The sequence below is a fragment of the Haliaeetus leucocephalus genome, unplaced genomic scaffold, assembly GCF_000737465.1.
Source record: "Haliaeetus leucocephalus isolate CR32 unplaced genomic scaffold, Haliaeetus_leucocephalus-4.0 Scaffold450, whole genome shotgun sequence".
Lineage (NCBI taxonomy): Eukaryota > Metazoa > Chordata > Aves > Accipitriformes > Accipitridae > Haliaeetus > Haliaeetus leucocephalus.
In genome coordinates, this window is record NW_010972886.1 from 13,292,637 (window position 1) to 13,306,164 (window position 13,528).

Here is a 13,528-nt window from a genome sequence, read left to right on the forward strand (position 1 = left end):
ATTAGCATTACAACACACATATACCTACATCTTTACCCCATTTTATAAAATTAATTAATAAATAAATTGAAACAAAGCTTTTCTAAAAGTAAACAGAGGACTCATACTTCACAAGAGTTAAGTTTTCTTCCCTTTACATTGATTAGAAAGGGAAAGAATTTGGAAAAAACAATCAAGAAATTAAAAATAACAAACATCATCATCGTTAAAAACCAAGACATCCTGAAACTATGGTACCTTCACTCATATTCTCTTTGCATGCAAGATGTATTAAATTATACTAATTTTCATTACAACTGTAACTATTATATCACAGCTATAGTACATCTATGTCTTAAATCTCTAATTTGCTTATTTTTAGCAGATTTTTGCCGAAAAAATTTTACAGCATATTGCTGCTGTGAATTACTGTTGCTAATTTACTTAGAAATCACTAGAAAGTCTTCTGCAACTAGCGGTAATTTTTTTTTTTTTTTTAATAAAAAATAAAGCCCTACTGCTCTCATCATTTACTGAGAAGAGCACTGTGAAACCATTAAGGAAAAGAAGATGCAAGCTATCTGCAACACAGGGACATCAACTAGTAGCATTACCATTCACACACTTATATCTAAAGATTGCCATAGCTAAAGCGTATCAAGCTGTCCCATCTTCCCATTCTATGTCAAGCAATAAAACATAAAATTTTAAAAGGCAAGTATGCAGTATAAATAAAAAATATTTTCTTCAATCACTCAATACAAGAATTCTCAATATTTTTCACACTAATTGAGATTTCCTCCCACAGCCAGCCATAAAAAGCAGAGGCCATCATCTTGCTAGCACACATCTGTGAACCCCACATGCCTATGGCTGAAATTTCTAAGATGTCATTGAAAAAAAGACAGATTGAAAGTACAAGGTTGTTATCAAGAATGTGGGTGTAAAAAGGTGAAAGACAGATTTCTGGTTCTATTTGCCTTTTTTTTCCCTAATGCTCATTTGCATATACGGGAAGGTGAAGGACAAATCGCCTATTAAGCTTCCCATATCCTTATACCCTGTTGGTATTTTTAATGTGTGCATGGAAACCAAGGTTCTTCAAAATACTTTCTTCTCCAAAATTACAGGATTAAAGTTAGAAGAGAAAAACTCAAGAGATATAATGAATGAACAGAATTAACACTGTGGGACCATTCTAATTCCATTTGGGACACACATGCCTCAGGAGGCTGTGTCTCTGTTCTGTAAGCATTTAAGAAAAATAAACACATCACCAGAAGTCTTTAAAAGTCTACTTCCCAAATCAGAAAAATGATCAAGAAGTCATTAGAAAAGAAACATGTATGAAGGGTAGTTCACTATAAAAACAAACAGTAAATGACCCTTGAAAGGGGTTCTTCTGAGTTTCCTCATGGGAAGCAGTATGGCTCTGTAACTAGGCAGAACTGAAATGAACTAACACCGCTTTCCATCCCTCTGTCTTTGAAGAGCGCGCCTAGTGAACTAAACTGTACCAGGGAGGAAGAAACCAAGCAGCATCACTCGATTCCCGCGTCCACACCGGCCAGCCAGGTGGGAAGTGGGACCAAGTCCAGGCAGCGGGCCAGCCCTCCCACCGCCGGGGAAGGCGCCCGCGGCCGCGCAGGGCGGAGAGCCGCTGTCCGAGCCGGGCCGGGTGCTGAAGCCTCCCCCCGCTCTGTCCCGGCAGCAGCCCGCACCCACCAGCGGGAGGTCGCCGTCCATCGGACTCACGGCCCGGGAGCCGCTTCCTCCATCCCTAACATGGTCGCCACCGTATTTTTAGTGCCTGCTGCTTTTATGCCATTGGCCAGCTAGACCTGACCAATCAGGTCAAACTTCATCTTGCATCAAGGAGGAATGCAAGAAATGTATCCCAGCACAACTGGGCTCTTTTAACAATTCATTTCTTTTCATTTATTTATTTTTAGCTAAACAAAGCTTTACACTATGCATTTCTTCAGTGTGGAATTATTTGTAAACATTCAGCTTTTGGTCTAGTCCAGAAACATTAACGGATTGGTTGAAGACAGCTGCAAACAACAAAGGCAGGCCTCAGGATTTATTTTGTGTAACACCAGATTGCAGAAGCTTCCTATGGAAGTCACAGGAAGAAACTCCAGAATACACAAGTATTCAGTGACAGATTTTCTTTCTGTTTAGGTAGCAGCATAATCATTCCAATCCCCTCACCTGTTCACATGCAAATCTGTTCCTTAGAATATTAGTGGCGTTTTATTGTGTTTTCATGCTTATAATCTGCAGTTTATGCGCAATTTAAAAAGTTAAACGTACACCCCTGCTATTCAACAGCACTTACACAAGTGAAAGCTTCTCCGAAGTTGCTTCCCCCATCTGACTTTGACCTTCCACAACCTATTCCACAACCCTGCCACTTTTCATTTTACTCTTTCTTCCCCTAGTTCTGTCCAATTTGCAAGTACCTATGAGGTGCTGTTATAAACATGAAAATAAAAGCAAAGGAGATGTTTGCTGCTGAGAATGAGCTCTCACAGAACAGAATTTTCATAGTCTTTTCACTTTGTGGAAAAGTCTGGAATCTTCACCTTAAATACATGGGAACCTCCATCATGCAGCCCACAACAGAACTACTATTTGAAAAAACACCTTGCTGTTTTTCACCACACTAATAATAGATAGCATCACATTTAAACTACATTACATTTTTAATAGATTTGACTAATGTCTTACTATAACATTTAAACATGTAGCATACTGACTTTTTGAAGAGGTCCAAACTGTTACTGGAAAGACAAGGGAACTAATCTGAACATCTTGAGGATCACTGAACTGATTTCACAGATGGTCAAATTAGAGAAACAAGCATGCCACTTGCTGATCAAGGTTTAACCACTAAATCTATGTGGCAATCCAAAGAGAAAGAAGTAATATTTCAAAATCAAGTACCAATATGATGACAGCCATCAGCAGCAGTGAGGATTTTGATTTGGGCAGAACTATAAAGTAGATGTTCATGGTGAATGAGCCCACCCTCTTAAATACCATTATGTTGCCTATTCTGAAACTACCATTTGCATCAATTTAAAGTCACTACTATCTATGTAGATAAAGTCTGGTGTTAAAGACACAACCACTTCTTACATGGAACAGAAATACTTAGAAGGAAGATAGAAGCTGAAGTTTCTTGAGGAACACCTGTACTCTCTGAAGAGTAGGCAACAGCTCTGTATTACTATTCAGGCATCATCTCAAAAAGGTCCATGTAAGAGCCCACAGCTAATGAGAGTTAATAGTGATACTGAGGTTCTCCACTTTTTGCTTCTTAATAAGAAAAGCTGAAGTGTTTGACAATCTACTCTTCCTGGTATCTCATACAAAGGAGGAATACCAAATTGGCAGAGCAACAGAATGTGAAGCAAGGCTCTGCTTATACGTGGGTCTCCAAGGAACATAACAAGTAATGCTGCTGGTAATTCCAGAAGTATTTTCTCCTTCTAAACTAGTTTTGAATTTGTAGTCCATGGTGAAGATCAAACTTTCTATTATGTTTTAACAGTCTGTGATCATCAGTGGTACCCATCACACTTTGTCACAGATCGAATGGCCTACCCAACTTACAAATCAGGAAAGTATTTTGCCACCTTCATTTTCTCAGCTTGCAGTAGAAATGCTGTCTCATAATGGTACGTGAACAACAGTTGCCTCACTCTGTCACAACGCTGGCTACCAACAACAAAGCTTTAAGTGATTTTCTACAGCTTGATATACTGTGAGATTTCTTGCTGCTTGCAAAAGATAATCTAACAAAGAAGTAAGTTCTAATGATAGCTGAATATCATTACACTTCTGAACTTACAGTATTTTTTATTGTGCTCTTCATCACTGGATTTTTCCCTCCCAAAATTTGTATCGGTTTTATTTGTATCAATTCAAATAGGAATTTACAAAACCAGACTAAATCCCAACAGTTCCTACATGTTTAATAATGTAGGCCTCTATAAAACAACAACAATTACAACGATGACATATGAACCATCTCCAATAGCCCTATAGAAAATGGCTTCAAATTAGACAAGAGTTTTCTGAACTATATAGAATATGCTGGGCATCTGTAATTAAATCTTTTTTCAATTCATAATCAGCAAGTACCCCTAGTTGTACCCTCCAAACATTCTGCAAATCAAATCACAATTCCTGCCAATTATCAGGGTGAAAAAGGGATATAGGCAAAGAAACACTTTCCTTAACTTTTTTTTAAGTCTTTTAAGATCATCTCTAAACAGAACCCTCTGTTTTCACCAAACAATAAAAGCAAAATAAAATACTCAATTCAATTCTGTGAAAGATGTGTAAATTGACGTATAAAGATTTAAAACTAATGACAAATTCTAACAATTTTCTGAAGAAATCTATAAACCAGTGTTGTTCTTTTATTCCAAATCCTCCTGTAAGATTTCTCTCCACTGGGACACCCCTAGCACCCAATGATGTAATCACCAGTCACTAATATTCAGTCTATTTCATAGTATACTACAAACACTCAGTACTCAGCACTTGTTTGAAGTGAGAATATGTTCTGGTTGATTGCTTTTTTAAATTGTGGGCTTCATTTTCAACTTCTGATGTGTCAGACTTACTCCTATCGTCTAAATTCTTTGTAAATTCACCAAGACATGGACTGCGACTATGTGACAGTTTAACACCCAGCAAAATAAGAACCAGAGACTTGCAGACAGTACCACAAAGGGAATAACCCTTTATAAGTTTGTTTTCTATTACTGAAGATTACCTTATTATGGCAAGAGAATGCACTATGGTAGTGCTACTTGTATTACTCTCCTTCCTATTTTTGGACTGTAGGAATGTCAAAATAAAGAAGAAGTTATATACTGCATGACTCCACTGACTGTCAAATCCTAGGATCTTGGCATTGAACAGATCCTCTTTAATGGCCGAAGACTTAGCTCTTTCCCAACTCTTTAGTTCAGCAAATACTTTATGTTCAAAGCTATATACTTCTCTTCTATCAGCCTTTATCTGTATGATACAAAGCAGGATAAACCACAACCATGTATATTTGGTTAATTATGAGTGCTATTAAATCACTGGTATATTCAATGAACAAAGACGACCCGCTGAGTTTAAAATAGGAGAACATTGGCTTGAACTTGAAAGGCTGTATTTAACTGTATCTTATATAAACTATTGTTTCACCAGCTGAGTGGTGTCAGATATGCCAGGCACCTTACTACTTCCTGGAAACTAAGCAGGGCTGTGCAAAGTGAACCTTGCACGTGGGATAGAGCTTAGTTTAGTTATTGCACAGGTTTTTAGAGCAAAATGAGGATAGAGTCACCAACAATATGAAAACTGCTGAGAAAAAATTCTTGTGCCTGTGTCACATTTTGTTACATGGAAATCAGTGATATGCCATTCTTCCTTACCCCTGCTCTTTTCCTTGCTCTCCCTCAAGACTAACAACTAACTATTCTTCAATGTGCATTTGATGCAACATCTTTATAGAGATTTTCCACTTGAATGCTGTTTAATGTGTACATGGCAAATGACATAGAAAAAGGAATAAAATCTTTGTTTTGCTGAAGCTTGTTGATTCAGCATTTCATGCAAGAGGATCCGTCTGTAAAACACATGTATAGCAGAGAAAGTATGAAACCAAGACAGACGATGCTTGCTCTTAAGGCTTCATAAATGGACCATACTTCCCTAGCAAAGTATACACAGCCCACAGGAAAAGATCATCACTCAAATCACTGAAGTTGAGATTCTGGTTCAAACCTGTCTGCACATGATCTAGACCACAAACTATTCTTTCCTCACTTTCCCAAATCAAAATCTCTCCACTACAAATACTCTTTTGTAGTAAGAAGGCAGAGTTGTCTTTTGTGTAGGCCTCATTAAAAATACTGCATTTTATGAAGCAGGGAAATAAAAAATAGGTTAGCTTGATCTACAAAGGTATAGACACCATGGCTTGGCAAGACCTATCTTCATTTACCATTTCTTTGTATGACTAAATGAACCTACACAGCTAATCTGATTTTTATTCATTATATATTCTTTCTCTTCATTGGCCAAGCAATATCGCACAGAGGCAAAAGTAGACAGATTCCGTTAAAAAACAGAAGGATAGAACAATGCATAACAGCAGAAGGGCTAGAATATGGACAAACTCTACAGAACTTGCCTTCTGTAGTAGTTCTTTTTTGTCAATTAAGGTACCACTTCACTCCATATTGTAGCTTGTTTTTCAAATGTGTTTCTGACATTATTACTAAATTTCTTTATTAAATCTGCAACTTTTTGCCTCTTCTTTACCACACTGCTTGTGGTGATGAAAATAGCAGAGCAGGATTCAGGGGAAAAAAAAAAAACCCAGCACCACAAAACAAAAACAAGCCATGACTTTCCCATACATAATTTGTTGACATAGTTTGTATGACTGATATTATAGCATCTAAGAAATTTATCTTGTTTCTAGCTTTTTTCTTCCTCAATATCTGAAAGTAATATTCAATTCTGATCAGACCCATTCTTTTTCCAATTAGATGAGTCCTGTTTTTTAGCACAGAATAAATACATGCTGTCCATCATATAAGTTTGAAATGAGTCAGCTGGAAAATAAATGGAAAAAAACAAACAGAAATGGAGACAGAACTAAAGAAATTGTAGGAGTCTGCATGTTTAATTTTGAAGCATGAATTTTACTTAGTCAACATCTGTTTAAAAAGAAAGAGAAAATAATATTTTTATATTGGTCCCGTATACACACCGACATTATCCATTCTAGCAAAAGTTTCAATCATACACATTTGAAATCACTTAATATTTTGATTCTCTTAAGCATGGTGTCTCACAGCATTTCAAGTTAGAAATATTTCCAATCAAAAGAGGGAAACTAGTGTAAGACAAAAATCACCAGTCGAACTCCTGATCATTTAAGAGTGAACCATCCCACACTACCCTACATTCAATAACTTGTCAAGAACCTTTTTCTGCTTTATAACATAGAATCATACACACCTAAAGTCCAATTTAATGTTTTTTCATAGTTCTATTTTCACTTTATCCATCTTTTCACAGCCCCTGGGTAATCACAAGCCAACAACACAGGGGTTTTCATTTTACTCTTTTCATATTGGAAAACTGATTTATATTTTATTATTTGGCTGTATCACTTTTCAATATTTTTCCAACCTAACTTCTTTAGACATTGACATTATAGACAAACAGACTGCGTTTAAAAAAGACAGATAAACTGAACTGAGAAAGGTTGTTTTTGAAATAAATTAGTATGTCCTTAGTTAAGCTACAGTGTGCTAGCAATATACTCCTACAGGCTCTGATCCAAAGCCCATTGACTTCAGTGAGATTTGGGTCAGATCCACTTTAAAAAGAACTTAATTCAGTAGTGGTAAATGAAATCTAAAATGTATAGTTTGATTAGAAAACACTCCAAGTAACACTGCAAATAATGTTGGTGACTTCTTCACAGCTCATACAGATTTTTAGTTCCTTAAACTATTATTAAAAAAGTCTGGAATTTATAGTTTTTGCCAACCACATTGTCACAACTTCATTGAGCAGCTGTCAACTGTTAGAAAAAAACTGCATCGTCATCCCTTTTAGAAGAACTAGTGTGGGAAGTGAAACACTTACATGGGATCTAAAGTTTCTGGAGTCATGGTAATGAATCTGTTTTCATAAGGTGACCATGAGTCATCATTTTATCAGCAGTTTAAAGGGTTTTCACAACAGTTGAGCGTCATTAGCGCTCATTCTTAGCCATGACTGCAGCAGAATACTGAATAGGGTGCCATGTCCTGTGGTACCATTATTTAAGGAAAAGTTTTGCTGTTGAGTCAAGAAAAATACTGCAAAGTCACAGTTGAGTAAGTGCTGCAGTGAACACAAAATGTCCAGAAATGAAGCTTTTATTTGAGAATTGAAAAGAAAGCAATAATTTTGCTTTTAAAAATAGACTCCTTTCAAGGAAGTTGTGAACCACATGGATGAAACACAGGGAAAGAATAAAAATGTGTTGTCAGTCTCTCTTCTCCATTTTACTCCATAGTCCAGTCAGAACACACTTGTGTCTCTTCCACATATCAGAATCCATCTACATTGTCCAGGGTGGGGAGAGGCCACATGAAACAATATGAAAATTTTTATATTAAATTTTCATGATACTAACATCAAGAGCAAAAACTGCATCACTGCATCATTAAACTGTTTGTACATGACATTAACAGGTACTATATGAAACATGGATCCCTTTACCTCCCAGCCTACTAACCTCCATATGAACTCCCTGGAAAGCATTGAAGAATTTCACCTACAGCACAAGTTGAAGCCTCTCCCAGGACCTAAAGACATACAGTGACCCCATGCAGCATGTCTGCTAAGCCCTGATGTTTTGCTGGACTCAGAGAGATTGAAGTCTGCTTCTAAGTTTCCCATCCCTTCCTTCTTCACTGCTAGACTCAGAGGTCAAGCAGGCAGCACCACCAAGATCTCCAAGAAGCAGAACAGTGGAGGTGTAAAATATGGTAGTGCTGGTCAGAAATAAGGCATATGGCAAATATCATGGAGATTACATCTTTGAATTAATTACTAATTAGTATTACTTGGTATGGTGTGTATTTAGAATCCCATATCACTGCTACAGTAGTATAGTGTTCACAGTTAGCAAAAACCTGATTTTCTGTCACAAATGGTACTTTTAAAACTAATCAAATTTATCTGATTTACCAAAAAAAGTAATGCAAGTTGAACCATCCTTTTATTCCTTATTTGAAGTGATCCCCCGTGAAAGCAGTGTTTCCACTACTGATGTTTATCCCTCTGGCTTCCTATTCCTTTCTCCTTCTGCTAACACTTTAATCTCTCAACTCCTTCATCCACTCATCATTTCCTTAGGCTTGAAAATTAAGGAAACTTCCATTGACTCCAGGAGGTTTAGAATTAGATCGTACACTTAATCTCCCCTCCCCCCCCCACCACCACCTCCCAGCTTCCTCTTGTCTTTCTTCTGGAACTTATTTACTCATCACTTTAGTAATTCCATATCTGGTCCCATGAAACTGGGAATTAAATGCAGCGTTAAGAAACAGAACTAAATAGATGTCCCTCCATCCACTATTATTGTTTTCTACTTCCTATTTTAAACCATACTCCCCCCCCAGTCCCTTTTTATCATCATCTTTAAGATTTTTAAGCCCTTTTAGATAAGTATCATATTTTATGCATTCATATAGAAATGAACATCACAGCTCAGTGAAGTGTATGATGCTATTTGATAATAACAGTTCCAACCACCTGTATTTATAGTTGTTCTGAGCAATGCCGCTTTAGGAGAACTCCATCTCTAGAAAAACCACTATTTAATGGTTAATATAGCTATTTCTTAATTTTTAAAGACCTCAAAAGCAAATATAAGAGCATACAGTATATTTAAAACTCAACAACCTTTAATCAGTTTGGAGAACACTAGTACCTTCCTTTTAAGATTTAAAATACTTTTACAAATTCTATCTAATCACAGAACACCTAATCTTAACACATTTCTATTGAAACATTTGTGAGTACTCCAACTACAGGAGTTTTATGTACAGATGTCTTAGTTTTGCAACAGGGAAAAGAAATGGACATCAGAAAATATTGTATTTATTAGTTATTTCAACCAAGCACTCGCTAATAAAACCTAGCTCTCAAACTAAAAATCAGTATGCTAACAAGACCAAAACTACGTATGTAAAAAAAGCATCTGTAGTATCAGTCTGTAGTAACTCTGAGCTGTCATAACATATGAAAAAATTATTTTAAACACAAACAGCATTCCTTATTCTCACTCTCCACTTGAGAGCACTGCATTCATGCATCTATGGACTTAATATAGCAGTAAAATGCATTTACTATCCTCCATTACTCATTATATGGGATCAGAGAAAATTTAAAAATTAGATAAGAAACCTGCTCATCTCCCTGGTTTTATTCTCTCCAAACAACTCGCAAGAAGCAGCAAACACACCACTTTCTCACAGGGCAAGATATTTACAAAAATATTGATCAGCTAATTCAATGGACATAGTTCACAGAAATGTGAACTTTAATCTGCCTAGCCCTCTTAGATGTCACCTAAGAATCATCCAAACAGACGTATCTGATACAGAAATCTTTGTTGACATACTATCACTGTATTACAGTTCAACTGGTAGCTAAAAAAAGAAAGCACTGGAACGGCCAGAAACATGGTGAAGCTTTAGCACTGGAAATCTATTAACATATTTAAACACACATGGAAATATCAAAAAAGACCCCGTCAAAATAAACTGCTCATTTTCTTCTTCCAGACTAAACACAATAATACCTTCTACAGGCCTGTGAGCAGACCCGAAAATGACCCATATGTACTTGTGCTGTAAGTACATACTAGCATACTGTCTGACAGGAAGATACCTTTCCACTTCCTTCTACCTACTGTTAGGGCCTACAATCAACATTCTTTCTATGCACACTTTCTTTCACAGACCACTTCTAAGATATGCAAAGACAGATGTTAAGATGCCTTTGGTTATAAATCAGTATCTTAATGATTACATTAAGATACATCAACATAAAAAAAGTAAAGGATACCTACACAAGCAAAATGAAGGGGAAAATTGACCACATTACAGTCGTACTGTCATTCTTCTGTCCAATCATTTCCAGTACCTCCATCTTTGCTTTCAATACAAAACAGAAAAATATGCTCGCTGCTTCAAAGGAACTTGCAATTTAAAGCAAGCAAAAAGTTTGAAGGAGGAAGGACCAAAAAGTTTCATATACACTTCCTGCATGCAATAATTTAAATTGATAACAAGGAACACTGCTGAAAAATCGATTGCAGTGTGCTGGATGACCTGAGGGACCACTGAAACTATAATTATCTTAATCTAAGATATGTGCTAGCAAAGGCCTACAAATCTGAGACGGAAGAGAGATCTTCATTTCTCAAAGTAGGAAACAGCAAAGTAAAAAAAGCTTCCCTTTGAGCTGAGCTATTGAAATTTAGTAACAACTTAAAGTCTTCAGTGTTTGGCAAATGAACAAATTGCAGAAAACAGTAAATGAAATTTTTCTGTTACAGCCATAAAAATTACTATATTTAGTTCTGCAGTTTGGCATGAATAAAGTCAATTTACACAATTCTGCAAGAGCAATTCTTTCTAGTTTGTCCAAAGTTTTAAACAAGGCCCTAGTGATATTATTTTTCAAATCCATATAGAGTTCATGATTTTGCTTTAAGCCTCACCAATTAAAGTTAAGATTTATTTCTCAGAACAGCAATGAAATATTTTTGCAACATACAGAGAAAACTTAATTAAATTCATGTGTCTTGTTTTCCAGATTTGGGGGTATTTTACCATGCACCACTTTATGAAGTATCAATATTCCCTAAAATTGAAAATTGCTGATCAAATTAACTTGCATAAAATATTATCTATTGCACATCACAACACTATGGCATCCAGCCACTTGGCAAGTGAAGAAAGTGTGTTTAGGACCTAACTGTAGTTTTTGTATTAAGGTTTAAAGCTATTTTACTGCATCAATTATTTTATTTCAATCGCTCTTAATTGCCAATAAAACCAAGCTTAGGCTCGCCTTTCAAAAATAGGCCAACTACTCCCTCTACTGAAAATAATTGACCATTACATTGGAGGTATAGAGATTCTCATATAAAATACATCGTTAAGAAGCAAAGCCATTAAACACATTGTGTTTTCCTCTTAATTACATTCCAGTCAGCTAAGACTTGAAAGACTGGTAAGCTGTACTTTTCATTCTCTTGCCAAAAAGATTAACATACACATGCTTACAAAATCTAAAAACTTAAAAGTAGAGAATGTAGAAGATGAGGCATGCATGAAACATTTTCAGACTCATTAAAATACCCCTATCAATTTCAAACATGAGGAACCTAGAAGAAAGAATATAGTATTTTCTATACTCCCCGTGCAGAGAGGAGTGAGAATATTTTCTGCCTTTTAATGGAGAATCTTCTGCACACGGATCTTCCTTGAAAAATTTATGTGAAAGTTGAACAGTCTTTAAAAAGGGAACATTCACATTAAATACAAATCCAGTGAATGTAAAGCAGCAAAAATTCATGCACAAAATCCGTGATCTAACAAGTAAAACTTTACGCATCTGTGCACAAAGTGAATTTCAATCAGCTTTTCACATATTCACATTATATATTTGATACATTTTACTCAAGGTAAAGTTAATTTTCAGCATTTGGTAAATGCAAAAACTTATCCTCATTTCTAAAATACTATCAGAAAGAAAATAAAGTTGTATGTCATTGACACTCCCAAAAGTTTTATTTGTGATATTGCTCACCTAGAAACGCATGCTCAGTGAGAACCTATCCGTTTGCTCAGATAGTCAGCAATGTTAAATTACTTAGCGATTGCCAGGGTACATGCTGAAGACCAGTAAAGTGTCTGTGCTGAATCAGCAAGCTGTAATAATACAGGTCAGTAATCAAATATCTTAAGGCTTTTTATCTAGTGAAGATATTTCAACTTGCACCACTTGTTTTCTTGGGCACTTACATTAATATCAACAATATCTAGAGTTCTCAGCTGAGAAAAACCATGCCTTCAGCCTCAGCTCCTGTTGTTACCCACATCAGTGGCATATAGCTCAGAGTATCAGTTAAGATGTGCTCAAAATCAAGGATATTTCTCCTAACTCCTATATGAATTCAGAAGCAGTGAATAGTATAGACATGATACTGTCAATTTAAGGTTTACAATCATGTTAAACAGCAAAAAAATTAAAGCAAATGTCCCACTAAATGACAGCAGTTTTCCTTGGAAAAGAACACAGCACACACAAATTGTTTGGTCTGCTTGTTGAACAGGTTGGTTACCCACAAAACCAAGCTTCAACAGCTTCCACAGCCTGATCAGTCAGGAAAGTTTTTGTAGCTGCCCTCCAAAAAACACAAGCTAATACACAGAGGAAAAAGTCTCTCCTGTTAAGAGAACTACTGGAAAAAACATTTCCAAGAGAGTAATATAGTGTGCTAATCACTTTGAAATGTATGCATTACCAAAACTACCCTAGACATACAGGAACAGAGAAACAAGAGAGAAGGTCAAAACAGAAGGTTTCACAATTTTTACTGAACAATTGCTTTTATTTATTGATAAGCTGATATAGTTATGGTAGAAGATTATGAAGCACTGTATTTATTACAGAATGTTTTGAAAAGCATATGTTCAGATACATAACCAAAAGTCAGAGACTGTTTATAGAGTAAACTGCAATGGCATTTTACTGGATGTAAGACAACTAATCCCTGAAAATGGGAAAAGAGGCAAAAAAAAGATGCAAATAAAAAGTCAGGTGTGATAAATACTTTAAGAACATTGCTACACCTTAAACCAGGAACTCTTAGATTATCTGGGAAGTACATGAATAATATTGCAAGGTTACAGTTAGAGAAGAATCAACCCTAAATTTTATTTCAGGT

The 13,528-nt window shown here is 36.0% G+C and overlaps 1 protein-coding gene across 3 annotated transcripts in view; it reads right to left on the reverse strand.

The window, feature by feature from the left end:
• Nucleotides 1-13,528, reverse strand: part of SLX4IP (SLX4 interacting protein) — an 81,411-nt gene that overhangs the window by 60,840 nt on the left and 7,043 nt on the right. The window lies entirely within an intron of this gene.